Consider the following 6,000-nt stretch of genomic DNA (forward strand, 5'->3'; position numbering starts at 1 on the left):
TGATTGCAAATTTTAAAGCATAGAGGACCTCCATAATGTTAGCTGTAATGAGTCTATATACAATCAGACAAAGTCTCTTGCTCGAGGTTGTTAGTTCTCAAGGACACGTTCCTCTGAGAGCTTCACTTACACAATACGCTCAAGAACACAAAACCGAAATCACAGTGAGGAAGGTGGACTGACTTTCTTTGCTCTCCATTTTCTAGCTGTTGCCAGAAGCTGGAGCACTACACAGCTCTCAGCTCAGAGGTGGCAGCCATTTTTAGCCTCCTGAGGCAGAGAGCTGGAGCACATCCAGATGACTAAAAGATGAAAAGCGTAGCAAGAGGAGAGAGGAAAGGAGCTGAGGAAGAATAATAATAAAAAGAAGAGCAAGAAGAAGAACAAGAGGAAGAAGAGCTAGATACTCTGCAGCATCTTCCCCTGGAGAATTTCTATGAAAAACTCAGCGAGTTGAAGAGCTGCAGTTTAGAGTCTAACCGAGGGCAGACAGAAGCACTACTGCAGCTAGAGTTAAGTGTTAAGGCTGAGTCTACCTGACAGCCTCACGTGTTTGTTCTGCCTTTACCCATAAAGCTGGTGAAAAAAAAAATCCATCACCTGCAGTATATATGAGAACAAAGAGTACAAGCTTCATCCTGCAGATCTCAACTCATACACCCCTCAGCAGCACAGTTCAACTCCTCAACCTCTGGACACTGTTAGATTAGACCTAATGTTCAGAGTTTTCAGCACTTGGAAAGGAATAGGGAGTTAAAATCTATAAACCTTTGGATGTTCAAGTCAGAAAAATGCAGTGTATCTATTTTAAATCATTGTAATGATTTTATAGCCTTTTTAAGCAGGTAAAAAAAAGTCAGATGAGGATAGAAATATAAATCTCTCCTTTGTTTCTCCCTGGCTTTTCAAGCTCAGTGTATGTCAACCCAGAGTCAAAGATTTGACTCAGAGTTTGTCAACCCTGCTTCCAATTAAACTTTACTCATACATAATAAGAGGTATAATGACATTGACTAATCTATCCAGAGACACTAGGGTTATATTTGCACACCTCACAGCTGTGGAGCTGTTCCTCATTTATTTTGGTTTGCAGTTCAGCTGAGGCTAAACTTCAAATATCTCTAAAGTCTAATACGTTGAGACAGATCCTTAATATATTATCTCTCATCTCATCTACTTCAGATGATTAGACAGAAATTGCTGCCACAGATAGGGACAATTCAACACAGGAGGATTTGTGCCTTTATTTTTTGTACAGTGCTTCTACTCTGTGTTCATGACAATGAAAATCATTGCAGACTTACCTTTCACCCAAAATTAAATTCATTTATCTATCATATTAAATCCACTTGAAATCATGCACATTATCGCTGCTGGAAACTTGTTTTGAGCTGGAATAATTGCTGTATCCTGCATCCAGACCAGAAGTAGCAGTCTCACCTGCCAGGCTCACTTGGTAGTCAGACATCAGCGTGAACAGGAAGGTGAGTGATGTTTGCAACCAACAAGCCTAAAACAGCCACTGACAGACAGTAAAATAATAGCCTAACTAAACTGCTGAGGCATGCTTTCCAAGCTTACATATGTGCATGAAAAATTATCTTCAAGTCTTTCTTAAAGGTTATGATGAGAAGTCAGAAAATCCATCTATTAGCTGCATAGATATCAGGTATAGAAATGGAATGGCCCAAGAAAATCTCTATGAAATACGTAAGTGCATTATCTCTTTAGTATTATTCACAGTCCTATGAATAGCAGAAATTCTAACTTAAAATTTTCCACTGTAGTAATAGGCAACAGAATGAGCAGCATTTATGGCTTCTCTTTGGTCCGGCTAAGTGACCTTAAGGGTTTTAACTTCACTTAAGTATTACTTTATGTATATTACATCTCATTATCCCCATAATTGCAAAGGGACGTCACCATAATGACCTAAGTCTCCATTGCAGAGAGTTCATGTTACAGTCAGGAGCCATGCAATCGATGGATGCTTCCCAGTGTGAGATACTTCAGGCATGAGTGTGTTTGTGAGGCAAAACAGTGACAGAGACAAAGCTTCCTCCCTCACAGCCAGCTGAGGCACAGTATCAAAAATGCTGGCACTGGTAAAATGAATGATTGTTCCCCTTCTGTCCTCTACTACACTGCTGCGCTATTGCTGACAGGATGTTTTTAACCAGGCAGAGAAACATGAGGACTCCTAATTCAACAGAGGTAAAATATGTTGCTGACAATAGGGAAACAGATGGGAGGTGAGGGGGTTAGAGATGGTAAAGCAAGCCAGTATGGGCCTAACACATGTGAACTGGTCATGGACAATGAGTGTACCAGTCTGCTGCTCATCTGCTAGCTCCAGTGAAATGATGTAGAGATCATCCTTCTTATCATCTCTCCGTACAAACACATAGTCGTAGTATAGGCAGAAAGCTAAACAGACAGACACATGAACGGACAGACAGATTGATAGACAACTGTGGGGCATCTTCAATTTCTTTACTGAAAACAAAAGCAAACGTCAGGGAACCAGTGCCATCACAACCGACACAGTAGCAGACTGCAAAATCCTTGATTGGTTTCCATGGTGATAGCCTTCCCCAAATCCTGTTCAGATTCATTTGAATGCAATACCTAAGAGCTACAAAAAAGCCAAATACAAAGAATAACTTACTGCTCATGCTGGAAAGGATATTAATTTTGTATACTCACCTAAATAAAACGAGACGTTTGTGCATTTTGGCAAAAAATAAGGTTTTTACAGTAGTAACGAAAGATGCTTCATGGAACATTTTCTCCTCATCATTTCAAACAATACATACAGCATGATGTGGGTTTGCAGGTGTAGAACTATCTGTCAATGACTCAATAATCATCTTGAATCGAAATGTGTAGCTTCCTAAATCTAACCATGAGTTACCTTTATTCATGAGTTAGCGATCGGCAGCCAGTTCCCAGCAGTATTCAATATTTACTCCACAGATAAAAAATGAAAAGAGCTGAAGGTTATGAAGCCTCAAAACAGTTTTGGGATCGGGATTCAAATACTGCTTCATTGTCATTGAGGCTGACACAAATAAAGCATGGATAAGACAGAAACTATAGCCGAAACATCTTCATCATAGATTATGGCCAAGTTACCTGTTTTAAAATGTAACCTACAGTTGTGTGTCAATGTGTAAAAAACACACACAAAATATTCATACAGCATGATTCTGGTCGATAACATACATAGTTAATTCACTTGGGAGTCTTCACACGGTTTTTTACTTGAAAATCAACTGCATGATAGATGGCCTTCCTGTTCCCGAGTGGCAGCATGGCTCAATCTGCTCTCTGCAGTTTGACACAGCTACCATCAAAAATGGATTAGACATGCATTTTAAGCTGAACATACTAGAGAGCCACTTCTGTGATGTTAATGCAACATGCAGCAGCATTTCTGATGAATCTGGTGCAATTGTCTAAAATGGCTGACTAGATTAAGTCCTGTCCAGACAAATAAGAGTAGCATAATTATACTTTTGTAACATAGCTCTATTTTGTCATGGGAAACGGGATATAAACTAACTGTGGAGGCAATATAGCTACCAGTAAATACTCATTAAACCAAAGGATATTTGGTATTTATCACCATAGTTTTTGAGTCTAAAGTATGGTTATAAATACCAAATACGAAATTCAGGGTGACACTGTTACAATTCTCAATGTCACCCTGAATGTATGCTACTGATGTCACCTATCCTCTACTTTGCAAACACATCACAAGTTCCCGTGTTGAAATTCAACCCCTCCATTTCTCATCCTGAAGCCTCTCGGTCTCAACCTTCCCACTGCTCTGTGGCAGAATGTGAGATCATACATAGCATCATAAACTGTTACTATTTGGACCCATCCCACAAAGGATTTGTCAGATTAGCTATTCACATCATGTGGGACTCCATTAAAATAAGCGGACAGCCCATGTGTTGTAACCTCATTACACAGGAAGCTGTAATTCACAGCAACTAACCATGAAACTCATCCCCCTAGAGCGGTCATGTTATCTCTGCTCAGCAACCCTGCACAAATAACAGAATAGTCCTCGGGATCACCTGCGTCGGCTCGTCTGATGTATGTTATTTCGGTGTCTATCACTGCACGGATGCGTTGCTGACTTGACGTTTCCTGTCCTTTCTTCAGTGTAGCTTCAGCTGTCTCTGTCCAGGCAGCACAGTTCCTACCTGAGGCACTCGCTAACGTCACCAGACGACACAATGCCCAGAGACACCTCAATCTCATCCAGGTTATTCAGCACACGGCTCCCCGAAGGGCCCTGTGGGTATGTCAGCAGGATGTAAAGCAGTAGAGCCCAACAACATGCATCAGAAATGTACAGCAACGCATGTGATGAAGTATAGTAATCAAATTATATTTCAAACAATAATATTTTACCTGAGTATTTTCTGTCATTGTTGTTGGAGTTTGTTGTTTATTATTTACTGTAATCACCACAATGTAGTATGTTTCAACTCCTTCGAGTTGAGTTGAAGCAATAACTTGCTGTTTTCAGGTCTGAACTTTTTATTACATTCCCAAACAATCTGTGTGATCTGTTAACTGTCAGTGAACAAGGTTGTGGCGCAGCAACATCCCTCCCAACGACCACCCATCACAAAAAAAAAAAAAGACCCAAAAAATGAAGGAGCTCCTTTGTTTGCTTCATCTTTTCTGCTCTCCTGACTCTTATTGTGAAATGTCCCTGTGGATAATGGGGTCTACTGCATGCATATGAGTGGTTTCCTTGTTACGGCGCTTTTACGCAGTATGGGCATAAACAGTGATTAAGTTGTTCTCCATGGGTTTCGGTTTGCCACAGAGAGGAGGAACAGGCAGCCTGCTGTGAAGACTTAACTCTGAGGGGACAGGTGAGGGGAGTTGTTGTTTTGGCTGATAACATGACATGGATGATGTGCGTGCTCTACATATGATGATTCCAATTCTGCTGCCTCTGTGACATTCATGAAGAAGCATCCAGCTTTATCAGTTTGTATTAGGCACAAAAATGGCAAATGATTGCTAAGACTGAATTAGGCCATGGCTTTGGTTCTTTCTGTTATTCTGTTCCCTCTGGAGCGTGCAATTTCACGTGTCACAAAGCTACATAGCAATCAGTGAGGCATGGCAGAACACAAGCCCTTATGTACATGTAGGCCCATTGTGATGTGCAGATGCTGTTAAAGTGAAGTGAATGTCTGACAAATTTCATAAGGACAAGGAGGAAAGTTGGAAACACAGGAACATCACGTCTCACCTGAGTAAACCCGGGGAGTATGGGGACTGAGAAGGATTGTGTGCTGTCTGTTTGTCTTGTGTGGATGAATCATCTCAGTTGGGGAGAATCAATGAAGCAGGGAAAATCTAAATTATCACACAACATAGTGTTTGGAACACAGTTTCCACGCTTATTAGCACCAGTGGTCTTCAATCTATTTCCTATTCTCCGACTCGTCTTGTTCTCACCAGAGAGTTCTCCTCCATTTTTCAAAAACTACAAGCCTTTTTCTTTTTCTATACAAATGCATTAAATAAAATTGGCTTTTCATGATATTCTATTATTCTATATTCTATATGCTTCTGTGCTGTTCTGCCTGTGTGAGGATGAATCTGAGGTCTGAAGTCTCTCTTCCAGAGAGGAAGAGAAAGAGAGACCACTGGAGCAGAATGAATCCCTTCTCCCTACCCTCTGTCCCCACTGGCAATGATTTCACAGGATCACAGATGCTGTGCAGGAGGAGTTACGCAACACACACACACGCACGCACGCACACACACACACACACACACACACACACACACACACACACACACACACACACACACACCTTACAGGAGCAGCTGATGCAGTTCATTACAATAGACAGAAGACATAAAGGTTAGACACACATGACATGAATTTCCATTGTATGTAAATGTGTTGTAAAATTACTGTAAAGTCCTGAAAATACATCTCATAGGATAAAGGAA

The sequence above is a fragment of the Antennarius striatus genome, chromosome 21 (assembly GCF_040054535.1).
Source record: "Antennarius striatus isolate MH-2024 chromosome 21, ASM4005453v1, whole genome shotgun sequence".
Taxonomy (NCBI): Eukaryota; Metazoa; Chordata; class Actinopteri; order Lophiiformes; family Antennariidae; genus Antennarius; species Antennarius striatus.